This window comes from Plectropomus leopardus, chromosome 7 (assembly GCF_026936395.1).
Source record: "Plectropomus leopardus strain MGB_pleo_1.0 chromosome 7, ASM2693639v1, whole genome shotgun sequence".
In the NCBI taxonomy this organism is placed as follows: domain Eukaryota; kingdom Metazoa; phylum Chordata; class Actinopteri; order Perciformes; family Serranidae; genus Plectropomus; species Plectropomus leopardus.
In genome coordinates, this window is record NC_142182.1 from 36,074,869 (window position 1) to 36,099,429 (window position 24,561).

Sequence of the window (24,561 nt, forward strand, 5' to 3'; positions counted from 1 at the left end):
CAACTTCTCCTTCTCCAAAGAAAAGAGGGTGTGATTGGTTGTTCCTCCACGTAACGGGACATGCGGTGTGCGCTGCTGTGTTTCAAAAGTTGGCCTCTGTTTATCATGTGCACATCTTAAGGGCGTCGGTGTGGTTTACACCTGCTGTGCATCTCCATTGAAAACAACAGAAAATGTGTACAGTCCCTCACAGAGGTTAAGTTTAGGGCAATGACGTTACTGTGGTTAGGTTTAGGAGAAGAAACTTGGCAACAGCATATGTTAAAATGACTTAAGGTTCACTCACAGTTCATGTTTCAAACATCGGTCTTCTGGGTCACGTCCCGTGTTTTGTGACAAAACACATGGACCATGCATGAATTACTTGCTCATCATTACAGGGAATATGTATGAATAATGGTGGACACTTTCTGTAGATAAATGTATTAACAGCACATGAGAACAAACTTTATACTTGCTGGGTGAAATGGCTTTATACTAGTATCATGATATTTTTAGGCTATATTGCAATACACAACATATAACACAATATATACCTCCTCTAAACTACTGTAAACTACAAAATTATTCAGTTAAGTACAGTTACAAATAAAGTAGCTACTGCCATAAAATAAAGTTACATGAACTACTGTTATATTCAAGTTTAATAAAATACTGTTATAATGTTTAAGTAAATTATAAGATTAAATAAAGTACTGTTATAGTAAAGTTAAGTACTGTTATCATTAAATAAACTAAAGCCATGATGCTTTTATTTTGAAGGACCCTGCTTGTCTCAGCCAGGAAGTGTCAATGTTTTTGCTGTGGACTTGAAGCTTCCGGTCAATTGTTGGATGTTAGCATTAGCAAAAAGTTAAACTGTAACTGCGAGCTGGAAACAAACTAACATCTCTCCAGTTTATATACTGCAAATATTTCTAAGTCACACTGGTGCTCCATGGTCACAAAATGTGACTAAATAATAATGGTCTGGAGCTCTGCAAAAGCCCTGCTTTTTGTGTGTGTGTCTGTGAGAGGCAGAGAGCCATAGAAGAGAGCTGGAAAAAAGAAACGCTGATGCGAGTCTCATGCCAATGGCTAAAAAAAATGACGTGACAATTTATACTCGATATTCACGATAAAGTCATTTTATACATTGCCCAGGGAACAAGCCATGATATATTGAGTATATTCATATATTCACCTACTCCCAGTTCTGTGTCTTTTCATACCCAAACCACGTCTAAATATTGCACAGCCCCACTGTACACTGCATTCATATTCTAGTAATTTAATAATGACACTAAATGCAAATGTTTCTCTCTTTATATACTGCAAAGGAATTACACTGAATGTTTTTAATCTGTTAGCCGATGCAGCAGCAGGACTGACTGGTTAAGCGCAGGCCTCACTGCACTGTAGTGGAGGGCCTTTGTCCCCTAAAACGAAAATACTCTTAGCGCATGGGGGTGGATGTCACTTCAGATCGTGATGCATTTGGGGTCTGCATGGGGGGAAATAATGTGCAACAATGATATCTTTGATCATTGCTCGAACTCCCCAACACAGGAACTGTGTCGAGTGTGGTTATCATCAACCCATTTCTATTCCCCCAGCACAAATCATTTCATGGCTCCTTCATCCCATGTGCCAGGACTGGGTTTCAAAAGCAATTTCAGCTGAAAAATAAGGTGCTTTTCTTCAATTTTCAAGCCATTTGTATCAGGGTTAGTGTTGTTTACCTAGCTAGTACACTGGTATTTACATACCTCTTTAAAGAAAAAAAAATGGCCCGCTATGATTTATGGACTGCAGCAGGAGCGCAATTTTCTATGTCGTACACCTAATCTGAGAGGGTATGGAGAAAGGTCACATTGACCATACAAATACCATGGCCCTTCCACAGAGAGTGGGTGGATATTCATTCTCTTTAAAAAAAAAAAATGTCAGTTAGGTCTGATTTATGATATGCACAGCACACCGGGCTCGACAACACCTCTGGTTTCAGACTTAGGTCTGGATTGTGTAACAGAGAGAAGAAGATAAGAGAATAATTTGTCCTAAACTACTGTCTTTGATAACGCCATGGATATACAATGCATCTTGGTAAAAATCATGTTATTATAGTATTTTGTCTTGGTTTTCTTTATTTTCCAATAAAAAGAAAAGTAACAAAGGCAGCAAACCATGTCTGCTATAATTACAAAAACCAAAAACGAGACAGTGAGAAACAGAGAGATGCTGTCAGGTGTTGGGATCAATGCCATGTTTCAGAGTTGTAACCTTTAGCCTCCCCCTTGACTCCACTGTGATATGATACCACAAGACTGACAGAGATAGAAAATACATTTTCACATACTTAGGGAACATGATACTGCTACACAGCCTTCTTTCTTCCATTTAATTTCCTAAACACATCTTTCTGCTATAGTTTGTGGCATGAATTTGATCTCTATGACAGGAAAGAATAAACCGTTTTCAATCCCTCTTATGATTTATTAAAATATCATTGCTTCAAAAGACAGCATCCTGCCTTGGGTAGTGTTTATTGCCCACACAGAGTTAATTATCAATGAGAATCCCTTAATTCATTATCCATTAAAACCCGACATTGTCATTGTATATTCATTAATATTAATACCAACAGTCTTCCATGGTATAGCCATGTGGCAAGGACGCTTGTTTCTGCAGCAGAGAATAAAGGAGAGACTCACAGAAAGGTCAGCCAATTCACACAACTGTTGAAACACTAAGCAAAATAATAAAGGGCATCACAATCAAGATATCATGCTGGGACGAACCAATGAGTTGAAATGACAGCACCCAAAACAATTGTGAGGTTGACACAATGTATGCTTTTTACCAGCTGAGGTACAATCCAAGCAGCTACAATTAGTTGAAAAGTGACAACAACGATATCTGTTGAGCATGTATGGCTTTTCTTTGTTAAGTTTATTCATAAATTAAGGCTGCAACCAATAATTATATCCATAATCGAGTTATCTGCAGAGCATGTCACAATTAATCATTATCCATGAAGAAAAAAAATAGTGAAAAAAGCTCATAATTTCCAAGACCCCAAACTCACGTCTTTAATAAGCTTTTCTATCCAACCAACAGTCTAAAAGAGAAAGACTCTCCACTTACTATCATAAATTACAAAGAAAAGCAACAAAATCTCACATTTAAGAAGCTGGATCTAACAAATGTTGATGTTTTTGCTTAAAAAGTAGCTGAAACAATTAATCGATTGATTGTACAGTCTATAAAATGTTCAAAAAACAAGTGAGAAATGCTCATAATTTCCAAGATTCCAAAGGAACATCTTCAATTAGCTTTTTTTCTTTCCATCCAACCAACTAAAAGTCAAAGATTCCTCATTTACTATCATAAATGACAAAGGAAAGCAGCAATTTCTCACATTTAAGAAGCCAGAACCAACAAATGTTTGATGTTTTTGCTCGAAAAAAGCTGAGAGGACTAATGGATAAATGATATGGTCTATAAAATGTAAATGTAAATTTCCCAGAGCCCAAAGTAACATACTTCGATTTGCTTCTTCTGTCCAACCAACACCCCAAAACTCAAAGACTCTTCATTTGCCATCATAGATGACAAAGAAATGTTGCATATTCATGTATTTAAGAAGCTTGAACCAGCAAATGTTTGCTTCCTGCATTTTGCTTGAAAAATAACTGATACAATTATTTTATTAATCATCTAGTCTATAATAATCAAAAAATTGTAAAAAGTGCTCCTAACAACAGCCTAAAACCCATCAACTCAACATTTACTATCATAAATGACAAAGAAAAACAGCATATTCTCACATTTAAGAAGCTGGAACCAACAATTTTTTGATGATTTTGTTTGAAAAATGGCTGAAACAATTAATTGACAAATCATTTAATCTATAAAATGTTAAAAAAAAATTGAAAAATGCTCATGACAATTTCCCAGAGCCCAAAGTAACATCTTCTTAATGACACTTCTTAAATAACAAAGGAAAGTTGCATATTCATACATAGCTGGAACCTGCAAATGTTTGACATTTTGTCTGAACAATGAATGAAATAATTTCCATATGTTTAATCTATAAAATACCCCAAAAAGGTGAAACATGCTCACAATAATTTCCCTGAGCCGTGACGTCTTTAATTTGCTTCTTCTATCCAACTGACACCCCAACACTCAATGACCCTTCTTTTGCCATCATAAATGACAAAGAAAAGTTGCATATCTGTGCATTTTATGAAATGATTGACATTTTTGCTTGAAAAATGAATTGAAATTATTTATTTTTTTAGTCTAAAAATGTTTTAAAAAAAAACTGTGGAAAATGCTCTTAACAATCTCCCTGAGCCAAAAGTGAGGTCTTTAATTTGCTTTCTCTGTCCAGCCAACAGCCCCAAACCCAAGAAGTCTCCATTTACTATCATAAATGACAAATAAAAGCTAATCAACTAATTCTTGCAGCTCTTCATATCATAAAGATAGGTCCCTCTTTTTTCAGGAACAACTGTTACACCAACAAACACTGTCTGCTAGGACCTACATTTCTGCTCTACATGTGTTTTTGGTTTCATAGTTTTACTCTGGTACCATGCCACATTTGACTGGTAATAAATGGATCTACATAATATAAGAAGGGATAAGTATAGAGTGTCAATTTTGAGATTCTGTTTCATGTTCAGTATTATACGCTCATTATTTACAGTGTGCTCACTCCTCACACACGAACCAATTTATGGGGAAGCGGAGGATCAAGTTCAGTCCTAATGACAACCCCTCACTGACCTCTCCAGAGAAAACAAATGGAGCCCCAAGGTGATGTTTCAATATCACTAACTACTTGGGTGTCCTAGGGAAAGGAACAGATGTAGCCCTGAGGATGAGGAAGGGGTGAGGTGCAGGTCAAGGTCACCATACGCCAAGGTTAGGGTCAGATAAGCACGGCTGGCTCAGGGTCTTCACATGCCCGCAGGCCATAAAAGGGAGGCGTGGACAGAGACTCAAGAGCTATGGATCAAGTGTTATTCCACTGAGGGCCTGAGGGGCGGGTGAGGGCAGGGGCATGGAGGTTCAGGACTGTCATATGCCTGGGTTATACGCTAACTCTCATCGCCTGCTTTGGGCTGTTGCTGGGAGAACAGAGAAAGTGACAAATACTCTCAGAGTGCTGCAAATGTGTGGTAATAAACTAAGTAACAACTCAGCTCATTATAAAATTAGCTGCTACTTTTGTCTGATACTTTGATGCAGTTACTGGCATTTTTATAGGTAAGGTAAGTTCTATTTTAACTCTATGAAACCTGAGAAAATTGGTCTGATTTCTTTCAAGAATATAAGATGAAGGCAATGTGCAACTTTGCAAGAAATTACCCAAAAATTTGCAAGAAATTAATAAAAGCTACAAGAAAATTTCCTAAAAATTATCAAAAAAGAAAAGTATAACAAACAAACATGAAAAATGACCCCAAAAAGTTTCAAAATATTTATGTGACATATATTTAAATATATAATCATAATAAATATATATGTAGTACATTTTTCCCTGGTGTTTTTTTTCACAATTTTCCCCCTTTATCTCTATTTTTTGCTTATTTTGGGTGTCATTTCTTGCCAAGATGCACTCTGCTTTTTTCTCCTGTTTTTGAAAGAATTTAAAGCAATTTCCAGTTTTCAAATGTTGAAATGCTTGTAAAAGGCATCTGAATGCTGCACAAGAAAACTTTTGTCGATCCTGATTTCAAAGGGTTAAAGTCTCACTTCGTAATTAAGACTGCTAGGAGGATTTCTTAAGACAACAAAACAAAAGTCTGACACCAGCTCTGCTCAACTTCCAATGCAAATTCATATGTGTATATACTATGTTACAGCTGCGAGAAATGATCTCTAATTGGAAAAAATCTAAATGAATTACTTCAGGTTATTTGTTAAGACTATGAAATGTCAGACTACGCCATTAGTTGCAGTGGGAGATCCCATGGTATTTGGAGAGAATAAATTGGCTCTAGCACATTTATTTTGACTTAATTAATAAGATAACCTAAGTGATTTATTTGATTCCCCAGACTGTATGGCACAATAATAACCTACAGTACGAGGTAAATTTGCTAAATGTGTTCAACTAGAGAAGGACAACAGGAACAGAGTGAGACTGCAATTACTGTCATATTCATGGGGAGGAGGATGCTAATAGGGAGATTTTCTGCTCCAGATCAAATCAAATGTAAATGTATCCTGGTGGGTTGTGCTTCCTTTAATTAGAAGGTGCAAGTAGTTTGATAAACTCTTAAAGATTGTGGTTCTTGTGGTTGTCAGCTCATTACATGCCCGCTCAGCCTGCTGCAGCACTCTGCAGTGCATAAAGCTTTTCCATATATTAGCAATACTGTGCAGCTGTAATAAGTGGAATATCATCCATGTAGAGAATATAAAGACATTCAATGCCTCTATTCATCAATTATGACTCAAATAAGGATTCAGAAGTAATGAAGAGTGTTGATCCTCTAGTCATTTATTATTCAGTTTTCAGGTGAAAACAAAGGCTGACCTTTCAGATAATGAGGAGATTAAAGAGAAGGAAACAAAACTAAATCCATTACGTTCTTCAAAAGCTTTTGAAAAAAATATATATTTAGGACATTTTAGATGGAACTGAAGTTTGGGAAACTGTATTTTTGGCAGCATTATGTATGCAAGGATAATATCTTTTAAAGCAATAAATATAGAAATGTATTAATTAATTATTATTTTACGACACTCTGCACAAAAAGTACGTCAATGCAACTTTACTGTAGTGTCTACAGTGTGTGAGAAAAACTTTCACAGTATCTCGTTATGAGGAGTAGTTACCCCATTAGGACAACAAAAGTATGTCGTTAAAGCAAGAAGTGTTGCTGACTTTAACAAGTACGTTTTGTTTTTTTTTCCTTTCAATGTAATAAGATGCTTTCTTTGTGAAACTTTATCCATTGTTAAAAAGAGCAGGATTTCAGAAATTACACTGATGGCTGAAGGTTAGGCTGATGACAGAACATGTTGTCCAGTGTAACAATGCAACATTGTGAATACCACAACCAAAAGGCCTCTAATGGGGAAGAAATTCTTTTTTAGAAGAGCTGCAAAGATGCATCATGTACAAAAGCGTCTGCAGAAAAATGACAATGTCTTTTATATTACTTAACTAAAATGAATTTACACCCAAAGTTCTTTATTCTGCTACGACAATAAAACTCTATTATAACAAGAAGTTTGTCATTATTAGTAGAGATTTTTCTTATTAGAAATACATTTTTTTGTCATTTAAATAAAAAGTTCTTATAATAATGCTTGCTCTGTGTATAGCACCATACAATATGCTGTTTGATATTCTAAAAAAAATATGGAGAAAATAAACATATAAATTCGCTAGATGGCAAATATGACACCACAGTATGGCGCATAACAAAAAATATTGTACATATTCAGTTTAAAATATGTGAAAAGTAATTGAAATAAGGTTTATTGACCCATCACTTTATGTGATAATCTTTATTTAATAATGGCTGGATGACAGCAATGCAATCGTGCGTAGATCCACTATATTACTAAAATATTGCCATATTTATTAAAAAAAAGTGTATATAAGTTAATAACTTACCCGTGATGATGTTTTGCATGATGTCATTGTTTCGGACACTTTCTTCATTAAAGCTGTTGTTTTAATGAGATATTAATAAAAGTTATTGACGGTGAGTATTTGACCATCATTAACATCATGCATGTTAACTGACTGTTGTTGTAGAATGTGATAAGCTAAGTTTGTCAACATGTAGGTAGCATATCGGTTAGCGAACCTAAATATGACATAAGGAACAGATAAGAACATGGACAGAGACTGACAGAGAGGGACAGAGAGAGAGAGAGAGAGAGAGAGAGAGAAAGGAAGAGTGAACCGGGGATGAGGGACAGAAAAAGAGAGAGCGATGACTCCAAGAAGGTCACTGCTTTTTTTGTAGTCAATAATTGACATTTAAACACACGTTTCAAACGTCACTGATAAAATTACGCAAGCTAATGGAGAGCGAGCTGCTTACACTGGCATGCAATTATAACTGTAATGAGATGCAAAAATGCAAATGTCTTTGTGCATGCTCCAGCCTCCTTTTGTGGGGTGCCGCGGCGTCTGTGGTGGATGATAGATGCCACGCTGGTGGAGGTAGACAGAATGGTGACATGTGGGAGTGGGAGCAAGCAGGGAACAGAACTGGGGCAAATATGCCACACACCCTAGCAAAAGTAAATCCCACAACTGCCTTAGCTAATGCTTCCCTGAATGCTCTCAAAATCTACACAGTTAATTAATGGCTACAGATTGTTTTTTCAATTAATGGGGAAATACACCCTTTACAGGCTGTTTATGTCTGTTTTGCAACATAAGGATTTAAAGATATCAACATTGCGTTTAGTTAAAGGACACGTATACTTTTTTCTTATGAAAGCAAAGCAATGATTCTTGAACATCTGACCTTTAAACAGAGTTTTTGTTGCAACACATTAAACAAAACGAAACTTTAAGCCTTGTTACGGCAAAAGAAAAATCCCGTCTTGTCAAACATATAATGTAACCGCGTACAATTCTTTTTCTATTTTAAGGTGCGCAGTATAGACATTCCCTCTATTTAGCAGTATGTATTCACTGAAGTCTCCAATGTCAACAGCTTCTAGCGATCACCTGTGTCGCTTTAGTGATCTCAAATTTAACGCTCCTCTCAGATGCAACAACTGGGAACATTATGCGCCCTACAGGACACATACCCACGCAAATTAACTGCATAAAGCCTCTGCTGCTATCTATCCTTGAATAACATTCATATAATGTCAGTACACATTCCTGTAGCCTATTTCTCCTCGTTTGTAGGTTCACCCTTTCCAGACCGGTCGCCCACCCCTCTACCTCCGCAGGCTGATTAGAATGGGACACAAAACATGCTAGCAGTCATGCTGTTTGTTAGAAGCAATTAATTTCTCTGAGGCCTTCATTCCATTCAGGGTAAGCTTTTGTGCTCTAAATCCCACTATTCTGAGCTTCTCTTGTGCCACGTAGGAGGGTATGAGAGAGTGGAGGAGAGAGGGAGAGCCCGAGACAGAAGCTTTGGATGACAGATTATCTTGGGCCAGTTAAGCATGTAATTGCTCAAATGAGTTAAAATCCCTTCAAATATCTGTCTCTGCACCTCATCACACCACTTCATACATTCAAATATTTGACAATTGACAAAGATAAACCTAAAAGGGGTCTTCAATAGCTGGCTGCCAATACTTTTTTTTTCAGCTAAAGGAATATTATTCACTACATTTCTATGTGTTGAAAAAATTTACTGACTCTCCTAAAACTTTAGATGCCAGAGTTACTCTGGGTTGCTTAAGGCAGCAAAGTCACCTCAACATCAACAGGGAGTTATACCATCAGTAGGCGGGTTTCCATGGCACAAAAATAAAGCGAAATGTTGATAAAAAACAATTGCAAGATGACTGTGTTTCCACTGAGTGATGTTCTGTGACTTCTCCTCTGGTGATAACATCCCAAACAGCTTGGTGATGGATCTTCAAAACATTAGCAGCTTTATTTCTATTGCAGCCACCACACTAGCCGTCATTATTTACAGTCTAAGGTCAGATAGGTATGTTATGGAGCAATAATGGAAAGGCAAACCAACTATATGTGGAAGCAGCCACGTATAACGGATTTCTGGGAGGTGATAGTCCACGATTTCACAGAGAAATTCTGGATTCAAAACTCCCAGATGATCCACCAAAAATTTGAAGTTATTTGATGTAAAAACATCTCTTTTAGCTCCTGCTGCATCATGAAGGAGCCAGTTCCTACTGACAAGCACACAGCCATAGCATCATGTGACCTAGAAAAGCCAAAAAGTGTTTCCATTGCAGTTTTGCAAAATATGGCTTTTTCAAATCCCCTGAAATACCACCTCACATGAGCGTAAAAACTTCTTTGAGATAAACGAAACTGACGCATTTCCATTTGGCATATAACATACAACATACAACACTGGCTAACATTAACTACAAGTTGTAATAATGTTTCATTATCTAATGTTCAAAGAACATTTTAAGGATATCATTTCAAATAATCTGTCTTTAAAGTTAAACACTGACTAACGTGACATTTTAACTGCAACATTCTGACGATGTTTTGGTGATGTTGAGAGGTGACAGATCACAGACTTTTATTTTATAAAACATTCCCACGATGTTACATGAGAACAAAGATACAACATTTTCAAAGCAACATTCAGAAAATGTTATTCAGGACTGAGATTACAGACCTTTTTTTAGATGAAAATTTAATGTAATGTGATATAATAACTTTTTTTTTTAAAAACAAAACATTTTTAAATGTTTACAGAGAATGCTGCCTGAACTTTAAGGGCAACGTTCTGGTAACATTAAGAAAACTTGCCCCTGAAAATGTTACTAAAACTTTCAGTGGTTGGAATATCCTGTTCTAAGAACATTTTTAAAGCCAAAAATTGCTAGCTGGATTTTATATTTGCTATTTCAATTTGCAAAATCTGAAGGTTAATAGAAACCCGCCTATTGATCCTACAACACATCTGAACAACAATCAAGCATGGATATGTCTTCCACTGCGAGACAGAGGGATTGCTATACAGAGTAACAGATACAGCAGTCCACAGATTCAGATCTGGAGAATGCATGCCTTCCTCCTGCCAAGCCTTTTTCACATAGCCACTGTTGCTCCAGACTAAGGCTGATGGATCCATGCCTTAGAGGGAAAGCTGCTGCATGCCAGACTTCTGAGGGTCACTGAATGGACTGTTCTCTTGTGCTTTCATTCTCTTAATTTAATCAGTAGTCTAATCGCAGCTTTACACAAATTTTCCCTGCTGCATCACATCAAAGACTCTGATATGAATTGTGGCGTTTAGATGCAATTTGACAGTATTAAAAGCAATTGTTGCTCTCTATATTATGATAGAAATAAATGTGTTAAGTAGTCTATAAAAAGATGTTTTGGATAAAACAAAGCCTGTTTTTGTGTGCATGATGGAAAACTAAATGCGCTGAGCATGAGGTGCCGGGAGTAAGATGGAGACTTTTTGCCAGGTGTATTTGGCCCTTGCCAAATGCCACCCTCAGAGCAGAGAGGGTGTCCTGTATTGCCTCCCTGAATGAATGCTAATGAGGGCGTGTGTGTATGTCTGAATGTTATTCACACCACATCAAACTGGGCCTGCAAAGAGGTGCAAAACTGGAGCTGGCAGCCTCCCAAACCAAAACAACCTGGAAGAATGTCAGACATTACATGTGCTTAGGACACAGTACATGCATGGATTATTGTAGAGGGAGAGAAAAAAAAATAGAGAATCTATATTAACAGTGGCTAAGCTGTCACAAAAAGGTGGAGCTGACTACTGGAAAACTGTTAATGTTTATGTTAGAAAATGATTAGCTCTTTCATTTTTACAGCCAAATACCTCAAGAAAAATCATTAAAGGGAATAAGCCGGAATGTGGTAATAATATACAATTTGATGGCTTTAACACACACGAGAAGACGGGTTGCTATTTTTTGGAATTCCTGTCAAGGAAAACAGGCAGTTTATAAGCTGAAAGTAGCTGCATTTTTATTTACATAATTTGACATAAATTTAGAGAAATTACACAATGAGAGGATGGCCTGCTGTGATGGGTTTCCAGGATTCAAAGCACATCTTCTGTTAATTCACTCAAGCACATAAAAACACAAACTGTTGTGATAGCAAATGACATTAACACTGATATTATAATGACAAATGCTTTAGATTCATATTTAACACAAATAGTTTAGGCTAAGCTTTGACTGGCTTTTACCATGCATGCCGCAGCGCAATACGGGATAGATTCACAAACCAATTACAATCATTTAGGACGGTCTACTTTGCTAAGGTGAGACGCACTCTGGATTGGCTTCACACTCACTGACAGCTGATGGGCAGACAAGGTCACTGGATGTACAAGCTCTCATTTAAAACATAGACATGAGAGCAGAACTGGGGTTAGTTGGGTCTATCAGAGCTGTCAATCAATTAATGACAATTATTGAGCAAGGACGCCCGTGGGAGGTGAGAGAGGGAATGAGAATGACCATGGGGGAACAACACAGGGAACAGGACGATTTATGGAGATTGGAAAATAATAACCAAAACTGAATGATATTACCAGCCCACACATGCAGATCGCTTACTTCCCAGCATGCGTAAAGTGCGTCAACTGAGCACCATGACAGGGATTTGGGACTTGTTTTACTAATCAAACCACAGAAGAAGAAGAAGACAGGCGTGGACTTATTAGAATTCCCATAAAATATCAATGCGTTTTATGAGCTTAACTACATTATGTGAAGTGTCAAATGAGCCATGAATTATTGCATTAGGAGAGATGTGGTTGGTGAACATGTGCGTGTTTTCACCATACATATAAAGCAAACACTAAAGGAGGAATAACTCAGAGGGGATGCCACAGAGACACTGTCCCACACTGAGAGGGTGCCACTGCTGTGCTCGCACAAATGAACACAGGACGGAGTCACGCTCAGTCTAAACTAGGAGAGGAGAGGGAGTGAGGAAAAAGGAGGGAGGGAAAGCGTTTTGAAATTCTCCAGCTGGCAGGCTTTAATTTTCCACCATTCTAATTAAAATGCAAATTAAATTTATAATTAGCAACCACAGTATCCGAGAAACCACCTTGTGTGCAGCCCAAACATATGGGGCAACCAGCGGTGGGCAGCACTGTCTCTAGGAGACAACAGAGGTGGGTGGCAGGACTGGGGAGTGTTTGTCGAGGACAGGAGCTACTGATCACGGGCCGGGCTGGTGACATGGGAGCAGCGCTGTGCTTTAACCTGCTCCTCTCAGCCGGGAGCCCTCTAAGGTCTCCAGGCACGGCGAGGCAGGGGAGCACGGCCCAGTTTACTCTGCTGTCACTGGCCGTGTCAGAGGTCACCGCATGTGTCACCTCAGCCAGGCACAAGTGTGCAGACCAGCACTGAAGGGGTCAGCTCCTCTGGATCGAAAGGTTTCCGACCAAAATTAACCTTTGCTGACTCTCAGATAATTAATTTTTCATTGATGGCAATTCTTTGTAAACACAGCTCTCCAACATTTCATTGCCTGGTAGCTTCCAGTCGCTGCAGCTTCACATGGTGCAGGTGTTTTAGTGGCATTAAAGTGTAAAAACTGGTATGACTTTCACTAGAATTGTTGGTGAGCTGAACAGCAATGAACAGGGTTTTAAGGGAATACTTCGCCCAAAATCCCTGACGAAGACTGGTAGTGGTCAAAACATGTTGCCTTTTTTAATGATTTTTCCTCTATAATAAAGGCTTTTTATGTAATTCCACCTCGTTTTTCTGTTTTTCACATTTCTGTGAGTGCCTGGTTCTCCTTCCTGTTTTTCCTGTTGGTTGCAGTTTTCCATGAGCATCCGACACAAGTTTTTGACGTACATTTGATCATATCCTACAGAGCAGCTACCAGTCTCATCTCTCTCTTTTTCTTATGCCGTTTCACCTTGCATTTATGGAAACTTCATTTTTCTCAGATGCCTTCATGGGAAACAGTGATCATATTGATTTCTTGATTGATTGGGGACTAAGTTCAACAACAGCAAAACTATATAAAATATCACTTTTGGTTCATCCAGTCATATGCTCTGTACCTCCAAAACACACACATTTTGATAAAACCTTACTAAACTAAACTAAACTTACTTTAAAACTAAACCACTAAACCAAGTAGCTAGCACTCTCTTTTAGTAGTTGCACATTTTAGTATCTGCATCTATTAGCTGTAGCAAGCAAGCAAACTTTTAACTATTCAGCATGCCAGGCGAGGTATACTAACACTGATAACAACCTTATTTTATGACATGAGTTATAACTTTTTGATTAATTCAAATTTTATATATCAATTTTTGATCACATGTAAATTGTAATGTGGCATTAATGTTAACTGCTGTCCATGAGTGACCTAGATTAAATATAAAAATATAATGAAAATGAAAATAAAATATCTAAAAATATAAATAAACTTGAAACAGCTATAAACCTCTTGTATAAACGCTTTTAGCATTAAAACGCAACCCATCTTCTTTCAAGCTTCCATGTTGTTCCCACTTTATGACCTTAAAGCTCATGAACACAACAAAGTCGGAAGAACGACTTCCCAACTTGAAAACTCCTACTTGCCGACATAACATGAATGCAGCAAAAGTCATCAAAGACTGCAAAGACTAAACTCTATCTGAAAATGTCCAAACAAATCTAAAAAAAAAACCCAGTTTTTCGACAATAATCAGGCAAGGGAATGATGACATACACAAGCTGTAGCTGAACATCTTTTGTTGTCCAACACAAGTTAGAGTCAGGTCACCGCGGGTCAGAGAGATGCTTTCTCTGAGGTTGCCTCGCTTTCTCCACTGACACTGCTGAAACAGCACCATCAATCATCCATCAGTTGTCACAGCCCAAAGCTAAGGTCAGAACAAATCCATGTCAAAAGAAAAAGGCCACATCTTACCGTGCGCTTTCACTCAGCTGGACAGTCTGCTGCTGACACTGTGTCAAGAGACTGCTAGCCCACTCTACAGTCCCTCTGTGACTGACTTAGTCGATGAGAAGGTCTCATATGACCTCTTCAACACCGCCATCTCCTTGTCACCTGAGTTGGACCACCAGCTTCCATTACGCAGTTAAGTGTCTCGACTACAAGACAGACTTATCTAGGAAGCTGTCAGGTGAGTTAACTCGCAAAGCTTTGGGTAGACAATTGGACGTGGCCTTGTGTCACCACTGACACTGTTTCCTCTTACGTGCTGCTCTCCCAATGACACTCGTTCCTGTGCGGAGTCAAGCATTAACACACTGTCATCAGTAATCACATGCAGTAAGAGCCATTCAAAGATACAGTACAGACCTCAACTTGACTTCATTGAATTAAAGGAACACAAACCACTCTCTTTGGCTGGGTTTTTGGGCTCTCCCTCCTGTAGAAAAAGGCAGAACTTGGACTGAATATGTGGTGAGTCGATAATCACAACACTGGATTGGCTTTTTACTTCAGCACATTGTTGGGATGTGACATATTCCTGTGCGTCTAACTGGGCTGACAAGTTGGACAAAAAAGAAACCTCTCTGTGAAGATATCCTAACTGCAGCGGTGGACAAAAAAGTCAAAATGATATATGGCTTAACCAAATTGACAGTCACTGTTGGACAAAACACGGTCTCTAAAAATAATCCTCCATTGTTTTCTCCGCTCTAAGAAATGTTCTTGCTGACTGTTTGGTTGTGCCACCTGTTGCCTTGTTAATCATGCTGAGAAGATACTCATAAATCATAACATTCTTCAATTAATCAAGCTGTCAGCTTCTAGGTGAGAGGTTGTGCATGGAAGAGACAGAGGTCATCGGTGTGGTGTGAAAGGGCCATGGTTGTGTGGCATCTCGTATTCTTGGGAAGTGTCAGTAGAGGAGCCAATAGAACAAAGGAGAAATCAAAGTCCAAGGGACACGAGAGAGGAGGGGGTGGGGGAGGAGGCTGGGGCAGCCACACCAGAGCCAGAGAAAGGAACCAGGGTGCAGAGCATAAAGCCAGTCAAATTGACCTGTCATTACATCAAGAGAGCCGTGCCAAGCCGCTACATTATCACACTCACCATACCCTTTTAGATGACAGAGTTCCCGCAACTTACCAGGTTCCTGCAGCACTCCATTTGCATAATTAACAAGTCATTCATGTGTCATTCATTTGACTTCTATTCATTTGTAGGAGACTTCAGATTAAATAGCATGCACTGTATCTGTTAATTCCGACTAAGTGTCAAATGATTACGACCATAAAAACACAAATTAAAGTCAATTACTAATGTGTCTCGCCATTTTAGAGACAAAGGAGGAAGAAAAATGCAATAATTTGCATGAAACATTGCATTGTGGGCACTTGCATGTCTGGCATGCGCCTTTTTAGAAATGCTTGAGGTTGACACTGATATGGGAATGCAGGTTCAACAATGGTGGTTTTACTGTGGCAGTCATTGGACTTCCAAATACCCACTGGCAGAACTGGCACTTTTCTTGCTTCAGTGAAATTGTTGGCTCGGTGCTGTACAGTACTGAAAAAGAGAATTTGGTGCACTTGCATCAGTGGAGAAGTGTTTGGATCCTTCTCTTAAACCACACTGTTGAAGTCCACACTTCAGCTATTAAAAATACAAGTGCTCTTTGTGGAGGCACAACGGGTCCTGTGTTTTACTTTGAAATAATAAACTATTAGATTATTAGTCTTGATGCATCAAAGTTTAAGCACTAAGTCAATGCTTAAATTAAATACTTAATACCTCACAAGCAAAACACAATATTTGAAACCTCATTCAATATTTTAAAATAAAAAAATTACAATCACAATCACAATTAATCAAGTACAATATATCCCTCTGAAATGCAGTAGGGTTGAAGTGTAGCATAAAATGCAAACATTCAAGTACCTCAAAACTTACTAACACAATTAGGTGTGGGGAATCCAAACAAAATAGTATTGGAATATTTTGTGAGGCAAAACTGTATTGATACATGGGCACCAAGTTTATATATTATCATTTTTTGTATTAACTGGAAATACAAGTTACATTTTTGATAACCAACTACATTTCTCAGGCTCAGGAGCCATAAGCCGAAAGAGAGACGGAGCAGAGGCCCTCTACTACTGTATGTACTGGATAAAACTGTTAGCTTACTTGTTCACCTCATTGTTAAGGTAGAAATGCTGCACAGTGATTTAACACTAGCTAGCTCACATGATTGCACAAAGATTAATGGGTAAAGGTAAGCTTATCATTAATGTTGTGTAATGTAATTTTTTTAATGACTAGGTTAAATGAAGTTTGATAATAATATGTTGGATTCATATTCATGTGTATTTTCAGACATATGTTACATTTTGGAAAAAAATTAATTATGAAACAATATTTGTCGGCCACCCTGCAGTAAATTATGAGAACCCCGTAGAGGTCATGGATGCCTAATTGAAGACCTAGGTGCTAAGATAATAAAACGAGTCGTGTGGACACAATTTTCTACAAAATAAACAAATAAATAAATACATTAAGATAACAATGCACTCAACAGACTGAAAACTTGATTTAATTAGATAAAACAATTGTGACAAGATTTTCCTTTGGGAACATTATTTGAAGTTCAAAATGGGTAAAACATCTTAATATATTGTAATATATGTCCCAATACTCAGCTTATCTAAAAAAAAAAAAAAAACCTTAAAATTGCAATAATATTGAATCGTGACTTAAAAATCGTGATAACATCATTTTCTGGTGTCTCTGGTGATTCCCACACCTACTTAGAATATATAAGTGTATTTAGTTACTTTCCACCTCTGCTGCTTCCTGTACAGTGACATGATATGGTCAGTTACATCTGGCAGATGTAAGGTGGATTCACTGCTATGAGATTGTGTGTGCATCTTGCAACAGTCTCCTGTAGCTAACTCCGGTATTTTCACACTGTTGATATAATTGTAGGCCATTAATGGAAAATAACTCGGACAGTCCTCACATATGAGGCACAGCACATTAGGGTTTGAGGTCTAGAAAACAAGCAAATAGTTATACAATACATCTCATTTTCAAAGCAGACTTTGGTCAGAAACAGTGCACTGATACAAATTCTTGTAGTAAATGTGAGCTGATTGTTTCTAACTATGAAAATACCTTGCAGTATAAACGCACCCTCTTCCTAACTCTGCAGCTCATCATGCATCTCTCCTGACTGTGGAAATTATTCTTAACATTACTATCCCTCCTATTCGCCCCATTCATTTCAATAAAAGCATGCCATTTGCAGATAGATGCCAATCTTTTCTTGTGCTACACATCTTAAAAGCAAAGTACAAGTACTTTAACCCAACAGCCTTTTGCACATGAGGTCACTCAGTGCTGATAATTACAACATCTGTAATTTCCTATCTTAATGTGCTATACATCAAGGCTGAACTTTACCAAGCTCGATGTGTCAATCTGCTCCACATATTTCGCTTTGCATTAGCGAATTTGAATGACATTTAAGTCTCAGAAACGTTGTTACCAGCCTGTCACTGCCCACTCATCCACCACCTCAGAATCTGCAAGTGATTTTAGTCATTGATTACTAAGTGTTTGGAAGCCTAATGCAAGTGTATTCGGGCATATTTAAAACATCTTTAATGAGTCCATGTTACCACTTAAGTCAATCACTGCTCTTTTGTTCAAATGGGAAAGAAATGTGCCAAGATTTGAGAGAGCCACAATGTATCAGGGCACACTTACTATTAAATATTTTCAAAAAAAAAGAGAGAGAGCACCACATTTTTAACCTACAACACACAATTTGGAATGTGTCATTTGTGGGTCGATTTGTAATTTTAAAGAGTGAGAGAGAGAAAAAAACAATGGTTATGTAGCATTTTATACATTTAAACCATGCAGGGCATTTATGCACCATTGCCAATAGGGCTTTTTAACAGTTTGATTAAATGCTTTAATCAATCACAATCCCAGCCTGTTTATTAATCACTTTATCAAGCAGTTGATGCATTGCTGCTTTTAATGGACTCCATTTATTTTGATTTCTCCTCTCTTCATCTTATCAAGAGGGCTCTCCCAATCTGGACAGATAAAAAGGGGGATGCGAGAGTGGCTGGCTGTAGTGGCGAGAGCTCAGACGAGCCAGTCCCTTAACTTCATTACAATCACTCTGCTCAGACTTAACCAATTTATTAGTGGCAATATGTGCCCTGAGCGATGGCTAGGTAAACCACATAGCTTAGCTCAGATAAACAGGCGCCCATTCATTTGTCTTCTCACCTGACACCAGTGTGATGTATGATCCTAATAAGATTAATATCCCCTGGATTTATTCCCTCTTAGGCCCTGCAGGCGTCTTTTAATGTTACTCCTCAATGATCTAAGACTGTTTCTCTGCTTGTGTGTTTTAAGAATTAAGAGTAGAAATGTAGCAGTATGGATAAATACTTGAATCCAAGCTGGATGCAACACTTCAGACATAAATGTTTTACTGCACAGAGACCAGCAGCCTGTTCTTACACTTGAACTATGAATGAACATTCTTCCCTCCTGGGGAAGAAGAGGGGCTGCAAACAAATTTCTAAAACAGAAGCGTCTCCCACAATTGCATTTCAAGTTTCTGTTGTATTCAATAACGCAATAAAGTAGCCATTGAACCTGTCATGTTCTGGTCAGAAATGACCACAATTAGCAAACAATCCATCTCCTTTTAAGCCCCCTCCCAGCCAACCCCCGCCATCACCCAGCCACCACAGCCGCTGGTTTGGATTCACGCGCAGACTTTCTGTCTCATCCATATTTCCCCCCTGTCTGCCCTTCAGCTTCTCCTCTTCTCTCTATTGTGCGCTAAAAAGCTATTGTCTGCATCATCTGAAACTCTGTTCGCTGTTACGAGGCAGCAGTGAAAAACATGAGAGTGCACAAGTTTGGAACACTGAATAGAAAATTGTACTTAAGTGGTCTTCTCTTGCCCATCACCTCTAGCCTCTACCCTCCTCCACATGAGAAGGGCTGCTGGGGTGGGCTGGAAGGGGAAGCCAGCAGGGCAATAGCAAACTTGAAAGCAGCCAACATTTGCAGCACTCTTGAAAAACAAGCATTTCACACCTGAAGCCTTTCATGCAGGGCCTCGAGGCATCCCCTTCAAGGCATTTAATTGGCTATTGCTTCAGAGCTCGTTCAACATGCCCATTATGGTGAGGCGACAAGCAGCCAAGTATGTCGAATGAAAAGGGTCCTTCTCCCAGATGGGCCTAGTGGTATTAAAAACTGCCCGATCACTTCTTGCTGTTGACTGGCAGAGGTAATTCAGATGTGTGCACATCTACAAATACTTACAATGAAAAGAGTGAACTGGATAAGATAGAGAGAAAAAAAAGACTGGCCTTCACCATTTCTTTCAAACACAGCACTCAGGCAAAAGATGTGGAGATCACGGTGCGATACTGATGCACATATGATATAAAGCACACGCAGTCTGCACACTGCCTTACTCTACAACAGATAGCTGCTGTAATAAATGACACTCAACTTCAGCAGTCCTGTTTATCAATGATGACATTTGAACAAGCTGTGAAACATTTCCTCGGCTACTGTCAACTGGTGAAAACATAAAAACACCCTGCAGCATGCCTCCGCACATCAGACACTTTGATCGCTTACAGTTTTTGAAATGAAGACATTTCCTCTAAACATATATTTCATGCTTTAATCTCAGCCCTGGGACGTAAGGCTCTGGGATACGATGTTCCACTTTTGTTTGGCAGTTCTACCTCAAAGATATGGTCCTTTTTCCTTCCCAGTGCCATCTGCCATCTGAAGTTTCACCCATATCAGCCTGAGGCATTGGAGCCCTCATTGGCAATGTTTTTGAGGGCACCCTGACTCCCCATGGATGGACAGCCTTGGGGGAACCAGATAAAGTAGGTGTTTAGTCTCTGGGCTGCTGATGAGGAAGGGATTGGCTTTGAGCTGGGTTGGGACTCATGGGAAATCTGGCGTGCAAACTAATTACGTTGTGCTGCCAAACTGCCTGTGATTACAAAATGGAGAGGCGGCGAAGGTGGAGCTTAGACTTTATCAATTGCCCTACTATTTCTTTTTAAAAGAAAACAGCTAAAGCTAATGAGATTATTTAACGAGATGTTCTTTTTGGAGAATGACTTGTCTTCATTTCATAGTGATTGTAAAAATCAGATGGCTGAATAGATAGATAGACAGATAGACAAATAGATAGATAGATAGATAGATAAATAGGTAGATAGATGGATAGATTGATAGATAGATGGATAGATTGATAAGTAATTAAATGAACCAATATCAGAATCCTCCAATTTTTAAAAGTTGTGTCATATTTAAAAAAAAGATAAAAAATGAATTCTCAGGATGGTTCAATAACAGCAAATACCTAATTACTAGTGCCATGTTTCCCCACCTGCCTGTCACACTTTTGGAGAAATCCACTTAAAAAAACAGGTTAGTTGACAAATTATCTGCTATATTTGTATTAACGCCTCAGCTGGTGGCACAGACAGCCCCTGAAGATACGCACCAGGCAAATCATTAAAGGTACAACAGGCTGTGAGTTCACTCTCCTCTTCGTAGACCAAATTTCAGACTCAACATCTGAAATATTTGTACACTTAAAACACTTCATTATTTTCATTATTTTTCTTTATCTATTTTTAAATTATTTTTTGTGTGTTTTAATTGATTCAAGTGTTGTTGAGATTCTAAAAATATTTATTGTGGCACAAATTTGCTCATTTTTAATGACTTATACTGTTTCAAATTTGATCCAATATTCCCCCAGCATTTGTACTTTATGTTTTTGTATCGTCATTTTCCTAATTTAATCCCTCAGGACATAATTTTAAATGTTTTTAAAGGGCATAAAGTATGCAGATCCTTGACAGGTGTGAGTGAGAATTTTGCAGCGAAGAAAAGCTCTCCATTTTCAAAAAATCCTTGTGTTTTCAGGGCGCAGGTGGAAGGTTGCAATAACGCAGAGCAAGGATGCTTATAATGGGAGATAAATCTTCTATGTTGCCTCCATTATTTTTATTACATTATGTTCCATTACATATGAATGTGCTTAGCAGATGTCTCGAAGCATTGTGACTTACATAGCTTATATTCCAGCTCATAACCCATTTATACAGTGGAGCATGTCACCAACTGAGATGAGGAACATTTGTCAAGGATGGAATGACAGCGCACAATGAAGCAATATCATCCTTGAAAATAACTTCACTTATTCTTTTTCTCCTTCGCTCTTTCACTGGCAGGCTCTTTTCTCTCCGGTAGGGGACTCAGCATCTTGTGGGTTAAAAGAAAAGGAAGTGTTTTTATGAGGGAACTGTAGGCGCAGTCATGGATCTAATCATCACGGGGGGATGCAGGTAACATCAGTCAGTGACATGGAGCAACATGATATCAGACACGGAATAGATCACTGTCTGTGTGGTATACATAGCAGCACTCTTCCTGAGACCTCATCCTTCAAAGGGGCAAACTGGTTGTGGTTAGGGAACTGAACTTGGTACAAGAGGGCTGCAGGTTCAATATCTCCAGTCAGACACTGAGCACGATACTTAACCCGAGCTGCCTCAATGAACATCCCAACTAATAAATAGATGGCATATAAAATGTCAGCACAGTGCCTGCAGATAGTAGCACTGCAATAATAATACACAGCTATCATAACCTACACAATCTAGACAGCATGCATTTTCTTAAAAATGTGCTTAAAAACTGAAATTAATGCTTATTTTTCCAGGATTATTTATGCTTATCTAACTTTGCTAATTATGTTGTTTCATGTTTCGACATTAATCCTAATAGAATTTATCCTTCCTTTGTTACTGAGACTGTTCAGTCTTTATAAATTGCTTTTTTAAATTTTATTATTTTGTCCTATTTTGGGATATCTGTCTCATTTTAAGCCGTGAAGCACTTTGAGCTCCCTTTAAAGAGTTCTGCAAATAATTAGTATTATTAGTTAAATTATTAGTGTCTGTTATTATTAGGATGTGAATACCTGTATGATTTTTAAGCCCTTGAGTAAGGTATAGTGTCTTTTCTGTACCTTGGCTCTCAAGTTTCATCCAACATTCACAGAGCAACTGAGAAAAAAAAAAAAAATCAATAAACCAACGGGACAACCAGTCTCAGAGGATTTCACTTTGGATTAAGAACAGAGAAAAAAAGGGACAGAATGCAATACTGAGACTGCATTTATGACATTATTATCAAAATCCTCATTGATTACTGATGTGTAAAAAAGTAAAAGGTAATCCTACAAGTCGTAATTGAAACGAAATCCAGCAGATCGTTGTTCGACTGGGAATGATAGCCAATGACATGACATTAAGTAACGTGAGACAAGGGGCAGTGGTTTAAGTGATCTGGCAGGCGGTACGATGCCCTCCTGTCAGGATCGATCAGTCCTGCTGAAATTTAGAGCAACACTCTAAATTGGTCTTAATGGTGTGTTTCATCCTCCAGTCTCCTCCACACATTGACAGGGAGCCAGTGTCCTTCATCACGCCGGGTTCCTGCCCTCCCTTTCAATCTGGGCATACCACTGATCTCTGCTCTCTGAGGAGAGAGAGAGCAAATCGGGCCAGGGGCACCCGCAGCATCGAGTGGCTTACATCCCACCTCAGATAGCCGGGGAGGTTCCCCTTTTAAGGCGCTAAAATAGCCTGCAAAATAAGCAGGCAATTTTCTGATCTGCTCAAAAATCCACTTCTTGAGCATGTGAATTATCAAATGGCATGAAAGAGCAGACACAGAGTCACTAATATGGTGTATATGGCAGTGGCTTCTGTCTCAGTCTTCAATGGGGGAGATCCATAAGGGGCACAAAAAAAGAAAAAAAAAAAAAGCCCTGACTGCCCCACTCCCACTCTGTTGGAAAGTAATGTGCTTACATCATTAGGCTAAGCTTGCTGAAACAAATTACCAGATGTTGTGTTCCTTTTTCTCCCGTCTTTTTGTCAGCATTTTAAAATACTCTCCGCCATTTTTCCCTCACTAGCGCCCCCTCCTCTCCGACACCTCCACACAATGAGGCCATTTGCAAATAACAACAATTGGAAAAAGGAAAGTCCCTCCCGCTATTCACAACCCCTATCTGGTTCTGTTCGCGTCCTTGCATTTTCGGGCGATCCAGTCATGTAGCGGCTAATAACCTGAACAGAGAAGAAGAAAATACCAGGGAAAAAGAAGAATGAACTGAAGCAATTGAGGTCCCCCACCCGGGGTTGCACTTGGTAGGGATTTTTGAGGGTCTAGTTTAGCATATCACATTATAACCCATTTAGAGATAAAGACATGTCCCAGCGCTTATTATAACTCTGTAGCATGCTGAGCATGCAAACACATATTTCAATCCACCTCCCTTTTAGATATTTCTAAGAGCAGATGTAACATTAACTCCAAAGTCAATAGAGAAGAATTAGGCAATGTGTGCAATGTCCTTGAAACACATTTAAACTATATTATTGATATTTACACTTGCTATTCTGAATTGTTTCTTAAAATTATCAAGACATTATTAATATTATTTTTTTGTAAATTATCAATAAAATTTGGACTGAACATTTAAAATAGAAAAAAATCTAACAGTGCTCTGTTTTTCAAATGGTGAATGAAGATCAAAGTGGCCATAATTATAAGGACACTGTTTGTATTGATTCTGTTCATTAAATTAATTAAAGCAACATTCATTTATAATTTTTCACTGTAAATAATAATAATAATAATAATAATAATAATATATTTATTATAGAAATGTTAGTGGTTTAGATAACCTAGTGGCATCTATTATTATTATTATTATTATTATTATTATTATTATTGTTATTAGTAGTAGTAGCAGTATGGTTACTATTATGTTAATGATAACAAAACCAACTAATAATAACAGTAATAGT

General features: G+C 38.2%; 1 long non-coding RNA gene across 3 annotated transcripts in view; it reads right to left on the reverse strand.

Moving 5' to 3' along the window:
• Positions 1-24,561, reverse strand: part of LOC121949868 (uncharacterized) — a 69,878-nt gene that overhangs the window by 9,044 nt on the left and 36,273 nt on the right. The window contains exon 5 of one of the 3 annotated variants that reach the window (XR_015776904.1): positions 21,711-21,940. The exons of the other annotated variants lie outside the window; for them this stretch is intronic. This is a non-coding gene — a long non-coding RNA (uncharacterized LOC121949868). Of the gene's footprint in view, positions 1-21,710; positions 21,941-24,561 lie in introns of those variants that run through there. 3 annotated transcript variants of the gene reach the window in all.